This window comes from Arvicanthis niloticus, chromosome 15, assembly GCF_011762505.2.
Source record: "Arvicanthis niloticus isolate mArvNil1 chromosome 15, mArvNil1.pat.X, whole genome shotgun sequence".
Lineage (NCBI taxonomy): Eukaryota > Metazoa > Chordata > Mammalia > Rodentia > Muridae > Arvicanthis > Arvicanthis niloticus.
This window is the reverse complement of record NC_047672.1, coordinates 14,163,704-14,188,148: the sequence shown is the minus strand read 5'-3', so window position 1 is coordinate 14,188,148 and position 24,445 is coordinate 14,163,704. Positions and strand designations below refer to the sequence as shown.

The 24,445-nt window shown below is 40.4% G+C and overlaps 1 protein-coding gene across 11 annotated transcripts in view; it reads left to right on the top strand.

Moving 5' to 3' along the window:
- The first annotated feature begins 387 nt into the window (after positions 1 to 387).
- Positions 388 to 24,445, top strand: part of Pals2 (protein associated with LIN7 2, MAGUK p55 family member) — an 80,667-nt gene continuing 56,609 nt past the window's right edge. For 2 of the 11 annotated variants that reach the window (XM_076913349.1, XM_076913348.1), the window contains exon 1: positions 388 to 606. The gene's annotated coding sequence lies outside the window, so the exon portion shown is untranslated. Of the gene's footprint in view, positions 617 to 801; positions 1,310 to 24,445 lie in introns of those variants that run through there. The other 9 variants (XM_034519142.2, XM_034519143.2, XM_034519144.2 and 6 more) reach the window with 7 other exon arrangements.

Genomic DNA, 24,445 nt, shown 5'->3' with positions numbered 1-24,445 from the left:
AGCTAGTGTCCTTTCATTTGTCGGGTGTGGAACCACAGCCTCCGGTTGGGCCTTTGGGAGAAAATTCAGTCCCTCTTCAAGTCCACCTCCGAGTCAGGGGTGTAAAAGAGTGGCGGGCGCGGGCTCCAGGACTCTCGCGTCTCCTTTGTGCTATAAGCCGTTCTCGGTCGGTTCCCGCTCCTCTCCCACTGAACGCTGAGGACGCGTGCAGGGAAAGGGCGACCCTAAGGGACCCGCCCGCGGGGCCCTCTGGTGGCAGCACCTGGCGGCCAGGCCACAACCGAGGGGCGGGGCCGGGCTGGGCGGGGGCGGGGTGGGGGGTAAACCTCCGCGCGCACGAGTCCGCGCGCTCCGCCGCGTCCGGCGCACGCGCGAGGCCGGGAGGAGCGCGCCCCGGCGGCGGCGGCGGCGGCGGCGGGAGCGGAGCGGCTGAGAGAGGCTGGCCGCGCGGGCTGGCGGGCAGCGGCAGCGCCCGGAGCCGGGCGGAGGGCGAGGCCGGCGGGGACGGCGGGAGCCGCCCGCCCGACCGCGAGCCCCTGAGTCGGTAGATGGGGCTGCGCGGCGCCCGCGGCTGAAGAGAGGAGCGGCGGCGCGGAGGCGGCCGAGGTGCGAGCCGGTGAGTGGCGGCCCCACGCGGTGCGGTAACGGCCGGCTCTGGCGCCACAGCCCGGCGGCGCCACGCGGGCCCCGCCCCTGCCACCTGGGCGCGGGAGCCGCGGCTTGTCCCTCGCGCGCCCCTCGCCCCACGCGTCCCCCGCGGGCCGCCCCTTCCGGGCGGGGCCGGCCGCCTCCCTCTGCAGTGTGGGTGCCTCGGCGTGGACCCGAGCGGGCGAGCGGGCGGGCGAGCGGGCGGGCTGGCGTCTGGGACTGACACCTTTGGGGGCTCAGAGATCCCGGGGAGGCGGCTTGCTGCAACTCCTGCTGCCACTTCCGAGCCACGAGGTTCCAGTTGTTTGGCTAAAGTGGCCGTGGGCGAGCACACGCCTCTGCGGGGGCGGTCGTTGCTCAGCGCGTGCTCTCGGAGCCAGGACACATTTGTCTGAAAGCAGAAAGGTGCCTGCCTTCTCTTCCCTTCTATTTTGGCCAGGCGGCAGGCCGGAGAGGAGTAGATGGAAGATCGGACAGCGCGGTGACAGCTTGTGGATTGGTTGGGGTGTATTTGGTTATTTTTCTTGCGGGGGGACTCTTGGTTTTTGTTTGTTTGTTTTTTTTTTTAAAAAAAAAACACTTTATTGGTAGTTTATTCACAAGGTACCAGTTCCTGGGATCGCAGCTCGAGATAACATTCATTAAACTCCCCTTTTCTGGGGTGAGTATTTGTGTAGGTGGGGAGGAGGAGGGTGAGGAAGAGACAGTAGGCAAGGCTCAGAAAATTCTCCGCATTACTCAAAAAGCAGCCGGTTAAGGTCAGGCTAGCCATGCTTTTACTCTTTTCCTACGCCTCTGGGAATTCTTGGAATTTTACTTTATCCCTCCTGAATGGGGTTCCTTGTAATATAGCTGTCAGCATTTGGGATGCGTTAAATTGGTCTTCACTTGGAATAGGGTTTAGCAGCCATTTCTTCCCTTGTAGTGTTTCAGATCATTATTTCTTTTGGAAACTTACATACGCCTCATGTATTAGGTGAGGTAATTCACCCTTACCAAGGCTGAGATAGTTTTGGTACACTGGTCAAACAAGGCACCAGATATTGGCTGAGTAGTTATGATAAACTACTAGGCCTGGTTATAGTTTTGTGGTGAGAGGCCTTATTGCTCTGTAAACAAATAACTTTGGGGGATTGTTTCACTTTGAGGTCATTTGTTTCTTAGATCTTTCATATATTTAAATTATTAAATTATTGTTTAAATACATACATTGCTCTATAAGGCTCATGCTTCTTTTATTTCAAATTAGGGTTACATAATGCACAAATGGTAACACGTTGAGTTGCTCTATTTTGTCCTATGGAGAATACAGGCTAGGTAGGAGCACAGGATCGTGTGTGTGTGTGTGTGTGTGTGTGTGTGTGTGTGTCGTAAATTATTCCAGTGAATCTCATTTCCACCTTGGAATATTGAAACACACATACACACCCACACACAAAGTTTTGAGGTAAAAATATCAAGCTGTTGGAGTTCAGTTTGATAGCTCTATATAAGACAACCCTTTTTCTCCTCTTCGGGAAAAACTGTTGGAATGAATATATATATATATATATATATATATATATATATATATATATATATAATTTTTTTTGAAGGAACAGTTTGCTTTCTTCCCTGAAGCTCATTTTTTCCTGAAACTGTGATTGTGTCAGAAGGCTACCCAGGCTGCTTCTCTCTCCTTTTCCTTTAAACTTGAGATTAAAAACACAAAAAGAGAAAGAAAGTCATGAGACCCTGGGTTGCTAGCTATTTTATAATGTTTTACAATTGTGTTGCTTGTTTGAATATTTACCATACCTATATAAGTTTTACCACTGAGTGATGGATGATTATGAGAAGAACAGATGTTTTAATTAAATGCTTTTCACATTTTGGACATCTGAGCTTTCTCAACAGTAGGTAGTATCAGCAGATCACTGCTGAGGGACTTGCAAACAATGTAGGTCTCAAGCTAGTCCAAGACTCAGACAATTAATACACTAAGAAAATAAATACAGAAGAAGGTAGGAAGACCCACTTGTATTGTTTATGTCATTTACAGTCAATGCAGATTGCTAGTAACTTAAAGGGGACTTTTGTAAATTGTAAGTCAGGTATGTAGTGACTCTGATAGATTCTGGTCTTCAATGTATTTCGTTTAATATGTAACTAAATTTGTATCAGAACTTATCTTCAAGTAAATGTAGTTATTCACAAAGGATATGCTAATATTTAGGGATGGTCAAACAGATTTGAAAAATACTCGTCTATTTGAGAGCTACCATCCCTAGACAAATCTATAGAGAAAAAAATAATTGTAGTTTTGTTTTACTGTTAGTTTTTTCCTTCCAAAATAGTTCTCTGTTCATAGACTTAGAATCTTAAATCAGGAAGCTCTCTCTACTTTCCGGTGTGGTACTAGTATTTGATTACATTTTTCTCTAATTATAGGCATCAGCTTTACTTAGATTATTTTTGGTTGGAGTCAAAGCAGGGGTTGTGATTAGCCCAGACTTGGCTGTTATTTATCTGTGACCACTTGGGGGAGCCTTTGCAGTTCGTCTCAACAGGATCCCTGCTCTGCGTGTTCTGGCTGCTAATCATCCTGGGCACTTTGCCAAACTGCTGGAGAGTGTGCTAAGGAGGATGCATTGAGTCTTGATCTCAGTGTGTGTGATGACTTTTCCTGTACCTCACACTCCACTCCACTCACAAAGTATCTCTCCTCGTAGACTTATTAACAGTGCACTTTTTAGACTACTGCTAGTTACATGGGCCAACTAACCATGAAACCTCGGATTTCATGAGTGCACTATGGAGCTTTCAGAGATCCGATTTTACTGGTATTAATCTTAGAAACAATGCAGGTTTTAGTACTTGCTTAATGTACACAAATATTAGTTGTGTGAAAAACATTCATTTGTTGCTGCCTTCCACTGACACTCGAGTATTGTTTTAAATACTTGGGGATGGTAATTTCAAGAGGCCTACGCTTTGAAGTTATCACAGATTTAAGGTAGAATGAAAATTGAAATAGAAGATGATACAGTGAGTAGGCTTTTGTTTGTTTTGTGGTTTTGCTTCACTGTTTAGCTGATTTTCAGATTTTTTCCCCATCATTTGCTCTCTTCTGCATGTGGCCTGCCTGACTCTTACTCAGCTTGTTATATTCCTCCTTTTTTTAAGGCTCTCTATCACTTGATAGATTCCTTACCCTCGCTGCTGTGGCTTCTGTTGCTGCTCTTCTCTGGCTACAGAGGAGCACTTTGTGTTCCTCCTAGTAGAAATATGCCCACCGTCAGCTTCTGTATTTTTACAATACCTGCTCAGACAACCAGAGACAGCAATCAATACTGATTTCCTTTTTCTTCCCTTTGGCAGACTAGCTTACATTACCAGAACTTGGTTGTACTTATATAACCATGTATAATCCCAGTAGACACCCTATGATAAGATCTGTGCTCAGTCATTCCAAAAGCAGTTTTATCTTTACTGTTTAATTTGATCTTCAGTTCTAAATATCTGAAAAGCATTCCACTAGGGATATACAAAAGAATTGCACTTAATGAGAAGAATTTGCAATTTGTTTAAGAACGATATATATGTGAAAGAATCAGTATATCATGAAATAATAAAAATGATGATAATGAAGAAACTGGGGAAATATTTGGGATTTCTACGGAAGACAAAAGACTTCCTTAATATGTAAAGAATATTTACTAACCAACAAACAAAAAATTAATGCCAAGTAGGCAAAGGTCTTGGGTAGAATCTGAAAACAAGAAATCCAAATTATTTTATGCATATGTTAAGACTTTAAAACTCATATATAATACAAATATAAATTAAAACTGAGTATTGGTATAGAAACACACTCTGTAAATTTAGCACTCAGGAAACCGAGGCAACACAAGCTATGTGGTGAGACCCTGCTTACAAAACTAACCAAAACAAAACAAAAAATCGTATTCTGTACCATTTTAGATTGACAGATCAGAGAAGTTCTGCTAATGTTTAAAGAGAATGAAGCTATCAAGTTTTCTCACATTGTTGTGGAAGTACAGAGTACTCAAATCAGATGCAGATGAAATGCTAAAAAACATTAAGGTGACTGCTGGAAATTAAGGAAAGGCTAGAAATATGCATAAGTCGACAGAGGCTAAAGAGCTAACATGCGGCTTATTTATCTGAACACTAACTTGTGATGCTGCCGTCTGGCTTACCTCGTGACGATAAAGAAACTGGTCTTCTCTTCTACTCTTCAAAAAACAGGTGGTCACGACGAGTAAGTACCTTCTTACTTGCTCAGATCGTAATCTCTTATCCCGATGCCTAGAAGACTGAGTGGAAGGAACTAAGCTTATTACCTTTATAAAAGAACAGAAAGTAATTTTGTTCCTTTGGAAGAAATCTTATACAAACTTTTTTTTTTTTTTTTTTTTTTTTTTTTTTTTTTTTTTTGGTTTTTTGAGACAGGGTTTCTCTGTGTATCCCTGGCTGTCCTGGAACTCACTCTGTAGACCAGGCTGGCCTCCATCTCAGAAATCTACCTGCCTCTGCCTCCCAAGTGCTGGGATTAAAGGCGTGTGCCACCACTGCCCGGCTTATATAAACTTTTTGTCCCTTGAAAATGTACTTAAGACATTTTGGGCGGTGATGGTGCACGCCTTTAATGAGGCAGAGGCAGGCAGATCTCTGAGTTTGAGGCCAGCCTGGTCTACAGAGTGAGTTCCAGGACAGCTAGAGCTACACAAAGAAACCCTCTCTCAAAAACCAAAACCAAAGTAAAACCAAAAACAACAACAAAAAACAAGTGAGGAACAAAACAGTTTCAAGAAAATAAGTTTATGTTCATTATATTGTGTGGGAATTGGATGTTTTTGTGCTTACTTTGTTCTGTAGCACATAGGTAATAGCTGAATAGGAGAGATGTTACTAAAAGGTGGCTGGACAGCTGGAGATGCGTAAACTATTTAGGAAGTCAGAGTGTGAGGAGAATGACTGGGTAACGGGCTGTATGCTTAGGAAAGAAGTGAGGAGAACAGGCTTAGAGACATGGGCGAGTTCAGAGGGCCTCCAGCTTGGGAGGAGTATTGGCTTTGGGAAATATAAGTAAATTTAGTTAAATGTTTAAGAGTATTTGCCTTTTGAGGTTTTACAGGTACTTTTGCTGTAGAGTGACTGGTACAGTGTGTTCTTTGTGTAAGTAACTGTCCTTTGTAGTTACCCTATGGTAAAGGATTTGAACTCTAGCATGTTCATATTGATAAAAGCCCCTAGGACTCACAGCTTGAGTATAAATTAATACATCCCGTGGAATATTCCGTTTACTACCAAATCATTAAAAAGTTTTTTGGAGGCTCTGAGTTGTTTCGATTATTTAACATTGCACTCGGCTGCTGTCTTAAGCTAGCAGGTCCACACCACAGCAGGTTCTGACTGGCCCCTTGCTTTGCTCATGATCATTTCTTTTTCTCAGTCTCTAATGATAAGGGTTTGGGCTTTTCTTCCTCAAGACACTGTCATTGGTTGACCTCATCCACCATTTTTCTTTTCATTCAAGACAAATTATAACACGTAACTTGTGTAACGTTCATTATGTGAATGATGGTTTATGGATTTTCATTCTTAAGAACCGTGAATCTTCTCCTCCCCCCACCCCACTTGCTGAGTAGGGTTCAGGAACTGTGTTAAATGTTCACTATACATGATTTCACTTACTAATTGCAGATTTAACATCAGATTTAAAAAATCTAAATGAAATCCTTCCAGGGTCTTAGTTTTTCTTAGCTGTTGCAACAAATTGCCACACGTACTGACTTGAGCAAACATTAGTAAATTTCTCCCTGTCCTGAAAGCCAGATGCCTGAATCAATAGTACTGGGCCCAGATTAGGCTCTCAGAAGGCTGCCTGTGGGGATCTAGAGAGTTGTTGAGTTGCTTCTTCCATGGCGCATGTGCATTCCTTAGCTTGTGGCTGCGTTACTCTCACCTGAAGTCCACCTTTCAAACCTCTCAGCCCTGTCCTCCCCATTTCTGCACTTTTCTGTCTCCCGCTTTCATCTTCCCTCAAAAGATCCTTATTGAACACAATCTCAGTCTTCAAATGTCTTCCTGCTAAGGCAGTGCTCAGTCTCCAGAGGTTAGGACGGATTGCTTTGAGGAGACCGTTGTTTAGCCTCTCAGAAGAGTATATTTAGTTTGTTTAGAAAAAGGAGAATGGCGAAGAAATGTCTTTCTACCCCATTCTCATTCTGTAAAGTAGTTTTTCTTAACAAGGGATAATTTTGCTGACACTCTGTCTTCAGGAGTATTTCATAGTCACAGATGAGAGGCGTTGCTATTGGTGACTGGATTCTAAGTGAGGGGTGCTGCAAAGAGTGCCCAGGACAGCTCTGGAAAGAAAGCAACAGTCACCCGTTATGTCAGTAGCACTGGGGTTGATAAACATGTGCTGACACATGCCTGGAATTTCAGTACTGAGGATGCAGGAGCAGGAAATCGACAGGTTTGACGCTTACTAAGCTATATAACAATTAGTCCAGGCAGGGTTATTTAGTGATAAATCGTGTGTGTGTGTGTGTGTGTGTGTGTGTGTGTGTGTGTGTTTTCATTAATTTGAGTTACCAAAAATGATTCATCAGTAACATAACTAATAAGTAACTGTTGGTACTTAAAATATACATTTTTGTTAATGATTATAGTAGTTAATCTTGTTTTGTCCATTTAGTGTCTTTCAGTCGTTCCAAGTCATTGAGCTTGGTACCTATAGTACCATAGTCTGAATCAAATAAAGTAGGAAATACACGAGGAAGTTTGTTTTGAGATCTTGTTTTCAGATACCACTTATTTTCATAGCTCTTAACCGAGTGAGATGACTGGCTGGTGCCATACTTCTTTAGACATAATTGGTGTTTCAGGAAATTTTGTTTAATCTTATCCTAATTGGCTTTCTATTGTTGTAATAAACAATGTGACCAAAAGCAATTTGGGAAGGAAAGGGTTCATTTTAGGCTTGTAGTTTAGATTTCATCATCAAACATAGTTAGTTCAGTAGGAGCTCGAAGCAGAAACTGGAGGGGAGCAGCTGACACAGAGTGCTCCCTTTGGCTTGCTCAGCTAGCTTTCTTAGGCTGTCCTTACCTGCCTAGAGATGGGTAGGCCAGGCCTTCCTACATCAATTCATAGTTAAGAACAAGACATACAGCCAGGGTACAGTACAATCTAATCTATTCTTCAGTTGTGGTGCCTTCTACATAGGTGACTTTAAGTTTGTGTCAAGTAGACAACTGAATCTAACTATAACAATAATACAATGATAGAATTTATAAATTATAAAATATTAATATGATTTATCTTCTATTATGATTTATTAACATCTGCTTCATACTTCATTTTTATGCTAAAACCACTTATTTTTATTAAACAAATATTATTTAAATGTTTAAAAATAAATTTATTTTTTAATTTAAATTTTAAATTTTTAAACTTTTAAAAATTTAAACTTTCATTATAAGTTTAAATTAGAAACCTTAAAGTTTCTAATTTAAACTTAAAATTAATAAAAAATATTATTCAAAAAATTATTTTCTCCTTTTCATTTCACATATTCTTTCTCAACATGATAAGGGAGTTCATTCTGGGTCTAGCCTCAGCTTTTCTGTTGCTCTTTTATAGTGTTCAGATTATGGAGTTCTATTCAGTCAGAACAGTACATTTGCTGTGAGAACGTTTCAGATCGTCGTTTGGAGGAAGGGTCTTTCTCTGTAACCCCAAACCGGTGTTGACTTTGCAATCATCCTGCCTCAGCTTGGATTATAGGTGTGCACTGCCATACTGGCTATGATTTTAATTGGTTAATATAAATAAACTATAACATTTTAGACGTTCAGTAAATATAATTCAGGAGCTTTTTTCTCTTATTGTATGGTGCGGTGTGGTATGCACAGAATCTAATACCTGATAGATTTTTAAGTTAAGTTCCCTTTGCTTGATTTATAGTTTATTTCCCTTCCCACAATATAGGTTTAAGTAAATACTTTAAAAATAATTTTTATTTTAAATTATGATCTGTTGACTAGTTACTGCCTACTTTCATCTGACCGTTCAGTGTGTTTTCAAAGATCAATCAAATATTGACTGAGAAGTGGAATAGGTCAGCTAAATTTCTTCGAACCTGAAGGTTTTATAATACTGACACAGTCCCCATTTTTTTTCTTGTATTTTTCTGCTAAAAGTCTGTGGAGTACAAGCAGTATTCAATGAGGTGTCATCTTGTTCTGAATGAAGCAATATATATACTTCTAATAGATCCATAGTAATTCATTATCATATAATGAGTACCTTTAGCATCTCAAAGGAGTATGATCATCTTCAAATGAATTTATTATGTCTGGCCACATGCACATATTATTTTGTGGACATTTCAACTTTTTTTTTTTTTAAAGGAAAATTGTTCATCTTTTAGTGATTCTAGCTGGCATTTTGGTCTAAGGATCTTAGGGTAATTGAGTAAAGTTTAAAGCATTGAAGTTACCTATTTTGGAAATAAATAATCATCCTTATTTTTATACTAATATATTTAAATAATTTTTATTTTCTTTTTTAAGCCAGTACTCTTCTGGAATGAGAATAAATGAAAAACGAAATTAAACCATTTAAGATGGTTGAACTATTTTGGGCAACCTAGTTTTAACCTGCCTTCACAAATCGTCAGGTTTGAGTTCTTGAAAACCTCAAAACAGATTCATTTTCTTTTCTTTTCTTTTCTTTTCTTTTTTTTTTTTTTTTTTGATGGGATTTGACTTCATAGGGTAAATAAGGTTAAGGAGCCTAAAGCTGTGAATGAACTCATAAAAGTCCTTCGTGCATTCTGATGGTCTCCCAGTGAGAGTATTAATAGAACATGTTTTCAGCAGTTTCTGCTACTTAATTTGGAAAGTCAAGATAATATACAATTAATCGCTTTAGCACTTAGCCACTGCTTACTTGAGAGAAACTTTTGAGCTATGTGGAAATGTTCTTATTTTCTCTTAAAAGTTACTGACTTAATCTACTGTTTCACAGATAGTACATAGAATGTTTGAGGCAGGGCAAGCTTTTAGCAACTTGTTCTCTTGTTCAGCTTGCTGTAGCCTAGCAGGTATTCCTGTTATGCTTCCACTCACAATTTCATGCCAGTGTCAGTAAGAAGGCAGCAGTAAACATCTTCCTCGCTCTGTCTTTGCTTCTGTGTCTCCTGAGTGTGCACGCCAGTGTTTTCTCTTCCTATTCTGCTACGTTTGTTTCTTATCTTTTATGTTTGTCTCTTATCTGTGCTAGAAGCGATTTATACTCTTTTCAGTAGAAATTTTCACTGAAAATAAATCTGAATATAAATATTCTGGAAACTTCAAATATATATAATACAAGATTCTAGTATGTAGTTTGAGGAAATAAACTTTGTTTTCTCCAGCCAAGCATGGTTTCATGATTATTATGATTCTATGCTTATAATTTATTTTTTTTCTTATAAGGGACAATGTTTAATTGAGGATGGCTTACAGGTTCAAAGGTTTAATCCATTATCATCATGGAAGGAAGCATGGCAGCATCCAGGCAGACCTGGTGCTGGAGAAGCAGCTGGGAGTTCTATATCTGGATCTAAGGCAGCTAGGAGAAGACTCATAATTTCTAAAAAATGTATTAGGAAAGTTTAGCAAATAAGTAGCATTGTTACTAGGAATAACATTGTAAGTTACAAAATGATTCTGGGGGACAGTATGGTTGTTTTCCTGTCAACTTGGCAGAAGTTAGAATCATCTAGGAAGAGGGAACCTAAATTGCAGAGCTGCCTCCATCAGACTGGCCTGTGGTCAAGTCAGTGGGGCATTTTCTTGATTAGTGATTGATGTGGGAGGTCCAGCCCACAGGGAGTGGTGCTGCTCTTGGGCAAGCCTTGGAAAGCAAACAGGCTATCAGCAGTCCTCCACTGCTTCTGCTTCCTTTCCTGCCTTCAGTTTTTACCTCAACTTCCCTTAGCAATGGATTGGGACCTGGAAGTTGTAAAATGAAATATATTTTTCTTCCTCAAGTTAATTTTGACCAGTTTTTTATTACCACAGCAGGAAGTCAATCTAGAACAGCCAGCTAGTAAAACACCTGCCTGACTATCCCTGAGACCCACAAGGTGGAAGGAAAGAACCGATTCTGATAAGTTGTCCTCTGACATCCATATATCCAGCCCTAATAAATAAATAAAATTTTAATTATTTAAAAATAACATTTAAAAAAAAAGAAATTTTCCCTATGGGTAGAAACTTGCCCTCTGGTTGGTTGCATTAACCTTGAGATAAGTTTGAAGACTATAAAACTGATTGCATCCAATTAGGAGGTGACCATAAATTGATTAGAAATTGATAATGGAGGGGAAAAGGTCTTCCATGGAATGAGAAACATGAGTGAATTTAGGAATGAGGTGTGCAGTTGTGCAGATAGGATGTAAAAGGGCAAGGAGGTTAGAACAGCTCTGTATGTTAAAGAAGAAGTTGGGTTGCATAGAGAAAAGGCTAGATTATCAGAAGGAATGCAAACATTTCCAAAGACAGAAAAGCAGAGGTTTTCTCCAGCAGCAGGACCATTAAACTATTTCCAAATGAGTTGTGTGATAGCCTTGTTGCAGTCAGAAAGAAGTTACTAGTTGCAAGTTAAAAGTGAACTGAAGCGGCTGAAAGACAGTGGTGCCAGAGTCAAGGGTAAGGAATAAATTCAGGGATGCTGTGAACACACCATAACAAACCAAATGGCTCAGGGTACACATTTTGAATGTTTCCAGGGATTCCTGTGCAGTCTGTGTCTGAGTCTTCAGGTTTGAGATCTCCCAAGAACTTGTCTTTTTCTTCAGATAAGCCCTGATCTGGTTTTATAGTTATTTTAGGTTGTGTGTATTCATTGGGGGAACAGATGCAGGACCTCACACATGCTGGACTTGTTGTCCACCACTGATTTACACCCTCTGCCCTTGTCCTCTTTAAAAAAAAATAAGTCCTTATATTTCCTAAGTTTTAGTATGCTTAACTGTATATGATTGTTTAATTAAAAATGAAAAAATTCGTTTGAGACCATCTACTTAGGTATAAACTGCTAAGTAGGATTTCATATATCTCTGCATGCCGCACTGCTAATCTCAGTGAAAGGATACTAACTGTGATGCATGTATGAGCTGTATGGGTTCTGTCACAGAAGGTACAGAAGAATTACAGAAATGACAAAATTTAGAAAATTAAGGTACCAAGCTGATCTTGTTGAGTTATATTTATAATCCTGGCTCTCAGGAGGGAGAAGCAGGAGGATTCCAAGTTTTAGGCTCAGAGTAGCCTGTGCTACAGAAAGAGGCCCTGCTTCAGTCCCTCTATCTTTCTCCCCACTAAGTCCCCCCATAAAAATATTAATGGTAGTAAGGATATGATAATATTGATCACAGAATATTAAAAACAAAGTTTAAAAGCCATAGACATGATGTGTATTTTAGTATTTGATATTAAGGGGTTTTTAACATTGATCAGCTTTGATGTTTTTTTCTTGATTGCATAAAAGAACAACATAGCATATGTCTTTTACAGTCCGATTGTCTTTAATGCCAAATTATTGTAGGGTATTTACTAAGTGAACATGACATTTCATTTTTAGGTTAAATTATCACTAATGCTTGTTAGCTCAATGTGTTTGCCTTCCTGCCCCTAGGACAGGGCCAGCAAGTGTGGCTCTCTGCAGTGTAGGTGGCTGCTATCGGTGTAAGGCTTGTTTGTATAACAGTGCACGTATTTTACTTCCTCTTTCAAGGAATTCCCTCCCTTTTAATGTAATGACTCCATGATAATCAGAGAGCACGAGTGTGAGAGGTGAAGTTGTAGCAAAATGGTAAATGCTGGGACCTTCAGGACAGCCCTTAAGGCTGTGGACAAGAACTCTGAAAACATGGGGTCAAAATACATAATTCCTCAACTCCATAAAATATAAGGATGCAATTATGAGGGGCTTCACAAATCTAAAGGATTAAAAGCAGCTGGACTCTGAGCCAACTTGTCAGAAAGACACCAAGGAAGAGATTTAGAGAGTGGTGATCCTACCCAGCCAAGTTTCTTTTGTTTATACTAACAAAGGCAGACAGACCTGAGTTCTGGGTCAGCCTCAGACAGAGCAAGGTTAGCCCCCAGGTGTGGTAGAAAACATAATTTCAGGATGGGGGGTCCACCCAACTAGTTTATCAGTGTGTTGTGCCTCTGTGCATAACAGAGGCAGATGGATGTCTGAATTCTTTTGCAATTTTAAAAGAAAAGGTGTGCTTACAGTTTCCTAAAATTAAGGGGCTGGGGTCAAGGGATGCTGATTCATAGGATAATCAAAAGGAAACCTGAAGTAAATGACTGGATTGATATGTAAAATAAAAGACTGGGCTTATGATTGGCTAGAGCTGAGCTATCCAGTTAATGTTTTAGAATAGCAAAAGAGAACTGTTTGAAGATCTCTCTAGAGCAGAGAATAGCATGAGAAAGCTGTCTAGAGAGAATGCTGCCTGGTGACCTCCAGAGATGGAAAGCTGTCTCTAGCAGAACATAGGCCACTAATTTAGACTCAAGATTTGACCTCAAGTCGTTTGTTCCCAGACACCCCTTCTTAAGAACCCCTTTCTAAGGTTCTTGGATTGGTCCTTGGCAAGTATGTATACAGAATTTGTTGTTCAGACGCATTCCTACTCAAGTTAAGTGGATGTTGTCTTTCAGTAGCCATTTCCTGTCTGCTTCTTATATGCATTGATTATATATTTATCTTCCATTTTCATCCAGGGAAGTTTGGGCTCTTATCAAATCTAAATCATGTGATTCCTTGCTAAGCCTGTCAGTAACTGAGGCTTTGCTAATTTATTCAGTGTTATTCCTCAGACCATCCCAGTCTGTACTGCAAACTCTTGTGGTTATTGTTTGACTCTTGACACCTCCCAAGGGCTTTCTTAGGTAACATTGATGTGAAGCTGCTTCAAACAGCAGAGTCTCTACCTTACTGCATGAGCACCCCCACACCGGGAGCATTTGTAAACCTCTTTGAATGCCTGAGATATTTTAGCTAAAATATTTGAAGACACTGCTCTTAGGAGCCCAGTAATTTCCAGGGTAATTGATTGGGTTGTTCTGACCCTGATGCTTTGAACAGCCCAACATATTTTGAGGGAGGGAGTTAACCAGTCCCAGTCCCATTACTTATTTATTTACTTAGAGTTTTTGAGATAGTCTTACTTTGTGGTCCTGGCTTGCTGGAAACTCACCATGTAGACAGGACTGGCCTTGAACTTACAGACTTGCCAGCCTCTGCCTCCTGAGTGTAGAAATTAAAGGTGTGTCCCACCAAACCCAGAGTCATTACTTATTTATAAAAACATTTACTTTAAATGAAAATTTAAAAGAAATAGTTACATGAAGTGGTGGTTTGAGTGAGAATGGTCCCCCATAGGTGTATATATTTGAGGGGCTTAGTCACCAAGGAGAGGAACTGTTTGAGAAGGCTTAGGAGGTATGACCTTATTGGAGTAGATATGACCTTGTTGGAAAAAAAAAATCTGTCTCTGGAAGTGGGCTTTGAGGTTTCAGAAGCCCATGACAGACACCCAGTGTCTGTCTGTCCTTGCCTGCTTCCAGCAGATCAGGATGTAAAGCTTACCTCAGCTCAGCTCAGCTCAGCTCAGCTCAGCTATTTCTCCAGTACTACATCTGCCTTCCACAATGTCCCCACCATGATGGTCATGGATCAACCCTCTGAAACTGTAAGCATGCCTCCAATTAAATGTTTTCTTCTGTAAGTTGCCTTGGCTACGGTGTGCCTTCATAGCATTAGAATAGTTAACTAAGATATAAGATAAACAATGACAAGTTTTTAATTCCAGTATTCCTGAGGCAGGGGCAGGTGGATATATCAGTTTGAGGCCAGCCTGAGCTAAAAGTTTGTCTCCCTAGTCTTTTTTCACTGCTACAGTTTCAGAGTTGTTACACTAGTAATATTTCCCAGCAGCCAGTGACAAGCATTTTTGGCCAGATCCTTGGTGCAGAATCACCCTTAATGCTACACTGGTCCTTGGCACAGAATAATGCTCCAGCACCTTTCCAAGTGCCCTCTCAGTGGAGGAGTAGCACTGTTATGTTTAAAAAGAAACCAACCGTATGTCTTAGAAAACATGTGTTTTCAATGTTACACAGCAGCTATTGACTGTCTGTCCTATAAAGGAAAAATATTAGTATTTACACATTCTCAAGGGAGGCCCAGAGAAAATCTTGGGACAAGCTGTGTACACCTCCGACATCTACAGTGCAGGATTACTCAGTGTTACCTGCTTTCGTCTTCAGCAGCCTTCCTTTCTATTGTGTTTACAGTTACTTCTTTTTCCCCTAAGTGTTTAGGGATTTTGAACTGTGTGCTCTTGCTTGGCTGGGTTTTTATTCAAGGTAATTCCATGTAGCCTGATTGGGGCACATTCCTCCAGATACTTACTAAGGCTTTTACTGTAACTTTTCTGCTCAGTTTCTGAACCAGGTGGGTATGCTTGATCTTTGAATCCTTTAGAGGAGACTGAGTAAATCCCTGTAAGGAAGAATAAGAGAGGGAGTTTGGACTGGGCAGTTGAATAGGATGTTAGGGCAGAACACAGAAAGAAAGTGGGTTTTGTACTTGATGGTGAGCTAGTAAATCAGTGGTCTTCCCAGGGGAGAAGCATATTTGTGTTCATTTAAAGGGTGCTATTAGCATTGTCTTATTCATTTTAAGGTTAGTAATAACAGTATCACAGACGAGATAAATTAAGGAAAAGAGGTTATTTGGCTCAAAGTTCTGGAAGGTTTAATGGCCACATCTGCCAGTGGCCTTGTTGTTGGTAGAGTGTCAGGAAGCATGTCAATCCTTTATTTCCCGCCCTCTTGTAAGATGTGAATTCTAATACACTCCAAAGCCCTAGCCTATCAGTACTGTAGTCAGGTTACATTTCCTTCTCTCTATTTCTCAATAGAGATTAAACACCAATTTGAGTTTCAGATGAGTGAAACGGTACTCAAATCATAGCAAGATGTGGTGGTTACTGTTAATTATCCACTTGGCAGGATCTAGAGTCACCTGAGAGACCTCTAGGGGGTGGTGCCTGTTTGTGGGTATTTTGGTTTCAGTAGTTGAAGTGAGAGGGCCTGTGTACTGAGTGTCATCATTCCCTGGCTGGGATCTTGGCCTATGTAAGTGGGGAAGGGAGCTAAGTAATAGCATACATTTGTTGTTTCTTCCTCCTTGACCTCCCTGTCTTGATAGACTGTACCTTTGATCGGTGAGTCAGAGCAAACCTCCTGTAAGTTGCTTTTGTCAGAGTATTTTACCACAGCAACACAAAAATAAACTAAGATGAAGGAGGTAAAGTAAATTGGTTTTAGATTTTGATATGAGAGGTAGTAAGTTACAAACTAAGGTGACAGTGGAATAACGAAAGGGGATATGATTGAGAAACATGCAGAATTCTGAATTTCGAAGGTCTTTGTGATGGATGCATAAGCGAGTCTGAATAGTTACACTTGCTAGCATTAAGTAAGAGGGAATACAGGGGAGGGAGATGGCACAGAACAGATTTAGGTGTTACTATGGTGAGGTTTGCAAACTTGGTGTCCTTGGAACATTTTATGGGAAATATTGAGCGCAAAGCCTAGAAGATACAGCTTTCAGAGACATTAGACACTGAGAAGTACCTGAGTGCCAGTTGTGTATCAGGGCAGTGTCTTAAGAACCAGAGGGAACAGGCTGTGAGCGAGTGATTCTGAGCTGACACCAACATGAGCAAAGATAGGTCTGGATGAGTGAGGGACAGGTTGCGTGCTCTTAGGTAGAGGGAGTATTTTGGGTTTATTTCCCGAGGAGGAGACAACTACGTTAAGTGATTGAAGAAAATAAAAGATTAATGGGATTGCTGGGCAGTGTTGCTGCACGCTGTTAATCCTAGTACTCGAGGCAGAGCCAGGTGGATCCATGTGAGTTTGAGACCAGCTTGGTCTACAGAGCAAACTGCAAGACAACCAAAGCTACACAGAGAAATCCTGTGTTTAAAAAGAAAGAAGGAAGGAAGGAAGGGAGGGAGGGAGGAAGGGAGGAAGGGAGGGAGGGAGGGAGGGAGGGAGGGAGGAAGGGAGATTCACAGAATCTCTAGGAGGGTCATTTCAAATGCGATAGTAGGAAGTGGAAAAGATGGTAAGTGAAAGACAGAAAATGGATGGAACACATTTATAGGAACAGAGGGTAGCAGACACAGGGCAAGGAGATCTAGGAAATGAACTCAGAGAGGTTCAAGCAGACGCTGTGGTAAAGACCCCCAAACTCGGGAGACCCTTACTCAAGTCTCAGGAAATCACGGCCATCCAAAAATCACAAGACACCGTACCTAGATGCAATCAGCAGAGGTTTATTGGGGAGAGTTGGCTAGCCAACGGTCAAACTGCTTGTCCATGCAGGAACAAAATTTGACAAAAGGCCAGCAAGCTGAGGGGCTTTTTTTTTTTTTTTTTTTTTTTTTTTTTTTAGCACGGGGTGGGGAAAGGGACGAATTTTTGCATGGTTACACATGATTGGTTGTTTTACAAATTTTGAACATCAGCAGGCTGTAACACTGGGAAGACCTCAAGTGGGGGAGGGTTAACCAAGAACAGTGGAAAGTTAGCTAGTTCTTGGAACCACCCAGATGACTTGCATCTTTCTCTGTGGTCAGGAATGTATCTTCTTGCTTTGCGCCCTCCCCAACCTGAGGCTTGAGGAATGTTGCTCTTCCCTGAATGTATCCCGGGGCAGTGAAGGCCTGAAATCTTACATCCAGTTCCGCTTTCTGGAACCTGCACTCTTTTTGCTCAGGTCTAAGGGCAAAGAAAAAGCCTGCATATATTTCACAAAATGGTCTTTATAATTTTTCACTCTACATCAGCAGGCAGTGGGCCTGGTCGGCCAGTAGAGACATTTTAGAGAAGAGAAAACATGAGGTTTTTTTATAATTAATTGATTGATTGATTGATTGATTATCCCCGAGTGTGTGGATGTTTTGCTTGCATGGATTTGTTTGTCTGTGCCTATGGAGGCCAGAAGAGAATATCAGATCCTCTGGAACTGGAGTTATAAACAGTTGTGACCAGCCATGTGGGTGCTGGGAATTGAAGAGTAGACAGTGCTCTTAACCGCTGAGCCATCTCTCCAGCCCAAGAGTGAAGTTATAAAGAGAATGGACAGATAATGACATCATAATATACATATGAAAGGTTGGCTCTATAGTAGGAGGACCCAGCTTGATAAGGTGGGTGAATAGTTTTAAAAATGATAACCGTCTTTGTGACTCCCAGGTGGAGTACATTAAGAGGCAGTCGGAGAGCTCCGTCCAGAAACTGGGGTTTGGAAGTCAGCAGATTGATACTGCTTGAAACCCCAGAAGTAAATAAGGACTCTTGAGAAGAATGAAATTGTTAGGGATTCCAGCAGCAGTGTCTTAGTTAGGTTTCTACTGCTGATAAAATATTAAAATTTTATCTACTGATAAAATACCATGACCACAAGTGACTTGTGGAGGAAAGGTTTCTTTGGCATGTAGGTTACAGACTATGATGAGGGGGAGCCAGGAGTGATGTAAAACTGTAGTAAGTGATAGAAAACCATACTTTCTCTTTATCTGTTCAAGTATTTTTATTTAAAACAGTTGGGGAAACAGGAAATCTATTTCACTATATGGATTCAGTTTGGATCATGGCTTCATTTAGTAATCATTATTATGGACTAAATATGACTATCTGGAGCTCAAATGTTGACGTGCTAACCCAAACGTGATCTGTTAAGGAAATAAACCCCATGGGTATGGAGCTTCATGAATACGATTAATGCCTTTATGAAGGGGACCCAAGATAGCTCTCAGCCTCTTTGTATACTATGAGAGCAATGAGAAATCAGCAGACTGCCACTTCAAAAAGATGCACTAAACCACATTGGTACCCTTCTGTTATCACTCAACCTCCTAACTATAGGAAACAAAAGGCTAAGGTATAGAAGCTACCTTTTACCAGCAGTTGAATATTCTGTGGTTTCAGTTGCTTGGGATCAACTGCCATCTGAAAATAGCATAGTCGAATGACAGATGACATTTTATTGTGTTGTGTTATTAATCACTCTCAATCTGTTGCTGTGCCTAATTTATAAGCTTCATCATAGACAGGTATTGTAGAATGTATAGATCTCAGTCCTATCTGGTTTTGAGCATATGCTAGGCATCTTGCAGTGTACACCCTATGGAGGAGCGGCTCCTGTACTTTGTTACAGCAGTTTAAGCTGGGGAAACAATTATTATAATAGATGTTTTTGAGTTATGTGATGTACAGCTACCTGTAAGTTGGAGTGGCTTTAAAGCACGCTTCGAAGGAGTTATGAGGAACACAAAAACCTATTATTTTGCTGCTGAAAGTGGTGAATTTGCTGGGAAACAGAGAAAACCTACTGCTTTTTTAGCTTAAGGCTAGAGATTTGTTTTTTGTGAACAGAAATTTAATTGATAAATCTTAGAAAGGAGAGCTGAGGTATGTTTTCTACACAGGAAGAGCCAAAAGTGTTTGGCAAAAGTGAAAGCTAAGGGACTTGGATTTCCAAACCTAAACACACATAGGCAGGCTCAAGGTGTGTGAGTATGACCTTTGTCCATGTCATTGGCTGATCATTAAGCTGCGGAGACCTCTGCAGAGTCCCAAGGCTAAACTAGACTGAGACATGTCCTGCCTGTCTCCCTTTGAAGGGTTTAGATTTTGGTAGATTAAGACAGATTACTGGAAAAATAAACTAAACCCCATTTATTACCACAATATAGTAAGAGTTCGGTGCTCCTGAAAAACTGCCATAATGAGTGCAAAACAAACAGTAACCTAGAATAATCTAAGTTATAATCTGTAAAACAGTCAATAGAAATTAACTAGGCATGGTGTTAGGTCTGACAGGAGCATTAAATTGGCTATTTTAATAATACTGAAAGAAAGTAAGGACTCAACAAAGAGAGGCTAGAAGAACCAAATGTAAAGTTTAGATTGGAAAAGTACTATATCTGAAATGGCAGGTGAATTGATTAAGTTCAGTAGTCAATGTGAGGGGACAGAATAAACATGAAGATCAATAAAATTCCTTTATTCCTGTAGAGAGGATAAAATGGCTAAGAGCAAGAGCTTCAGAAGCTCATGGGACAGTGTTAACATTCCAGTTTGACATGAGATAGAAATTCCAGTGATGGAAAAAAGGGCCAGAAAAAAGTGCTTGAGGAAGTGTAGCACTAGTATTTTGGTCAAGGAATTCACAGAGGGTTCCTGTAAAAGAAATGGAGCACAGTGGGTCCTGTTTCTCCCATAGTGAGCAACCTATAAAAGCAGGACAGAATCCATGGCACAGTTGTTTGCAGACTCTCAGAGGTAACTAGAAAGGCACTGAATCAGTGCTGACTTGAGTTGTTCACCTGTGTGTGGAGGTGAGGTTAACATCCTTCCCCTGAACTCAGAACAGCTCAAAACCAAGCCAGGTAATCATCATTGGAATGCCTGAAGAAAATACTTAAGCTCTGACTTGAAAAACAGGAAAGGGATTGAAAGGATTTTAATCAGAACTGTTCCTCACAGGGCCCTGTGTTGAAGCAGTGGTCCTTATCAGGTGGCACTGTTTTAGGAGGTACTGGATTCTTGAGGAGGTAGGATGTGGTTGGAGGTCATTGGAGGGCATGTCTTTGAAGGTTGTGCCTGCTCTTCAGTCCTTTGAGTGTCTCTGGATTCTTTCTGCCATGAGACAAACACACTCCTTTTGCCTTGCTGGTCACACTTACTTTAAGGCCAAAGGTAACTAAGCCAACAGACTAACTGAACCCTCTGAAACTGTAAGACCAAATAAGTGATTCCTTTCAGGGACTGTCCCCTTATTTATTTTGGTCACAGCTAAATTTCCCAAGATAACTTAAACAGGAAATTAGTACCAGAGAGGTTAGGTTGTTGGTGTCATCATGTAGTGTCTTACTTCTTAATCTGTTTTAGGGGAGAAAGTCAGTTTAGAGACAGTCTAGAATGCTATAATCTGAACATAGTGGACAATTCTGGGTAGAGCCTGTCAGAAGCCAGAGTGCAGATAAAAATACAGATAAGAAAGGCTGCCTCATAAGATTATAGTAATAGGGACACCACCAAGAATTGAGGTAGAAACCATTCATATTACTTGCTGAAACAAATACTTTGTATGTTATCCATGTTCTAAGACTTTGAAGTAGGATTTAAAAGACTAGTTAATAATTAAAATTTGGAGGAAATTTCAGGACAAAGTAGTAGTCTGTTGCATGGTGATTTCTGGCTTCTTTGCTGACCTTATAGTGAGAATTGAAGCAGGAAGCACAGCTCAAAGATAGAAAAAAACTTCCAGGTTTGGCAGAAAAGTCATTGTAAAGTTATGGCTAAGAAGTCATCATTTCTTAAGTGATTAGCTTAAAAGGAAGTTAAGCAATTAAACAATGTCTAAAAAAGCCTGTGACTTCTCGGGAACTGGCCAGATCTTATCCCTTGAACTATTAGGGTGTAAAGGTTTCAAGAGCTCATATAGGGTCACCTGGGGAGGTGCTTTTGTGGGTTTAGCTGCCCAGGCATTGCAAACCTGATGCAGTTCTTGTCCAAAGAAACCAGCTACTGGGCAGGCTGGCACCAGACCTTGACATTGTTCATGTGATGCTGGTTTACTCAGTGCTGACTGCATGAGTTACAGAAGGCTTCCATCCAGACTTCAAAGGAAGACCTGGGAGAGGCAGCCCAGAGAGGCAGTATGTGAACTTGTAGAGATGATGTTTAAGCTGCAGTGGAGTTCTCAAGATGTTTTAGATTCTGAAACATGGAACTTCTGGCAAAAGCCTTGGGTAACAAGTGTTACCAGCCAGAAGAGAGGTGGTGTGGACTGCAAGCAAGTGAAGCCATAGAGGCTGGGCCTCCCATGCAACTTAGAACTCCTGCGTGATGCTGGACATAGATTCCAGGAAGAGTCTGCCTGCTGTACTTTAGTCTTCTTTGGTCTGATCATTCCCAGCTCTTCTTCCAGCCTCCCTTTTTGTAATGGGAGCTCACAGTTCAGAGTTTGTCTTGAGTCTCAAAAGAGACTTCAGCAAACATTTTAGCATTATTTGAACGGTTGAGACTATGAGAGACTCTTGGTGATGAATTGAATGCATTTTGCATTATGAGATGGAAAACCAAGAGTAGAATGCCGTGCCTCCCTTGGGCTCATATGTTTGAAAGCTTGTTCCTGTGTTGGTAGTAGTGTATAAAAATTTAGTATAAATTTTAGGAGGTTGGACCTAGCTAGAGGAAGTAGGTCACTGGGGGCCTGCTTTTGAAGGTAGTACCTGCTCTTGAGTCCTTCCAGTCTGTTATTTTCTGTCTATCAGGAGGACATGAGATAGATAGATACCTCTTCTGCCACATGCAACAATGGGCCCTCTTAGACCATGAATGAAATTAATCCTTCCCTTTAACCTATTTTCCCCAAGGATTTTGGTTATAGCTTTGCAAAAACAACCAAATAGCTTTAACAACCAAATAGCTTTTATTCTAATCCTCAGCAGCAGTGAAGGACTCTCTCTCTCCTTGCTTCTATCCCTCCCATCTTTCCTTCTTCCCCAACTTCTTCACATTCTCACCCTTCCTCCTCTTTATCACCTTTTGGTGATTTCTCGTTCTCCAGTCCTCAGGGAACCTTTAGCAACGATGTTAACATGGTTATACAATTCCTAAAGCTTAAAACTCCAAAGGAAAGAAGGGTCTTTTGTCTTCATTTGGAGAAACTCTTTCCAAGAGGATGGGGCAAACCTCAAGACATTTTGTTTGTCTGTGTTGTCTCACTGCTTGAACAGGAGTCTGGTTGTAGGAAATACATAAATACATGTCACAATGGAAGGAGTAAAGCTCTGGAGATCTGGAAGGAATCCTTTAAAATCCATCACACACATCCTTTCTAAGATGCTGTGTACTGAAGTGTATACAGGTGGACCACGACTTAAGTCCTTTACTGGCCAGTGGGTAGCATATTTGTAGTAAATGGCATTGTGAACATTTTGAAGAACTTAGTAATTTCTCATGGTGCAAAATATAGCAGTGTTACTCTTTCATTATTTACTTGGCAGACATACAGTTTATGTTCACAAGCAGAAGTATAAATAAACATGAAAAGTTAGAAACAAAAATGAGAGAAGAGACAGGGAAAAATAAGAGCTTGTTGTATAGATGGGTGTTAATGGTTGTTATTTAAAGGTCCTGGTAACCAATACAGTAAATAGTTTAAAGAAAAAAAAAGTAAGGGCATATGTGGGAAGATCTATTATACAAGCAAATATCAGGGCACAGTCACAGACTCCTAAATAGAAGCAGCTTTAATAAACAAGCAGGAATATATCTCAGAAGGAATTATAATAAATGTCACAAAACACAACAATAATAATTATAGACCTGAATGGGAGTAGTAATTTTTGAAAGAAAATATTTTCAATTTATCAATAAGAACAAAAGTCTCACTACATAAAGTATGTTGTATGTAATAGAGCTTATCTAAAAACAATTCCCTGGGACAGTTAAAGGTAAAGCACTACTGAAAGGAAACAGGTAAGGTATGTAGAGGCGAGGGCAGGGCTAGGGCACTGATACTTGGTAAAGTAAAGCACTGAGTTCCTAAGATCAGAAATAGAAAAGGAGGAGCTGGGTGTGATGCCACATGCTTATGATCCCAGCACTCAGACAGAGGCTGAGGAATCAAGAGTTGAAGACCATTCTTGGGTAGATAGCAATGTTCAGGTTACAACTGTTTAAAATAAACAAAAAGCACCCCCTAAACCCATCCCCCACCCAAAAGAAAGAGAAAATGAAAAGGGACATCTTTTCATACAGGATAACATACTAATTGATGTGTCAACCACCTTTATGAAACAGTTACAGGAGAGGCAAGGAAATGACATCAAATGTACAGTAATAGCAAAGGGCTTTAATAAACCATGTGGAATACAAAGTAGGTCAGCTGGGCAGGTGAGGGGCTAGAAGATTAAACTTAAATCACCAGGTAGATCTTATTAGATATGTGGTGGGTTTTGAATCCTTATAATTAGTGAATATTCATTGTCGAGTACTAGAATATATCAGAATTTTAAAGTAAGCAAACTTGTAAATAGTGTACAGCGGTGGAGGCTTTTGTACACTGGGGAAAGAGATGCAAGGGGGCAAGGCAGGAAGCATCAAAAAGGGGTCATCCTGTTTTATCTGAAAGATGAATATTTTCACTATCTTAATAATCTTATAGTCTTGTAGTATATATACATATATATTCTATCAAAGTATATATTTTGTATATGTAGTACACTTAAAATTTAGAGAGCTTTAAAAGATAAATGACTGTGAAAGCACATTGTAAGTTGGTATTATTTCTCAAAAATACAAGTTTATAACCATACTGATAAAAATAGTCTCTGATATAAAAATCCCATGTCCAGAAATTTTACCTATGGAATACTCATAAAACCACACAACAATCATAATAACATAAATAATTGGAAACAACATAAATGTTTCATAGAAATTGGTTAAATAGTATGTTAGATGATCTTCAGAAAGTATTTCTTCACGCATGCAGAAATTCTTAGCGGCTCTGTAAAAATACAGTATAGGGGCTGAAGAAGTAACCTGTTGTTTCAGGACACCAGTTGCTCTTGCAGAGGAATGAGTTCCCAGCACCTACTTGGTGGCTCACAACTATCCAT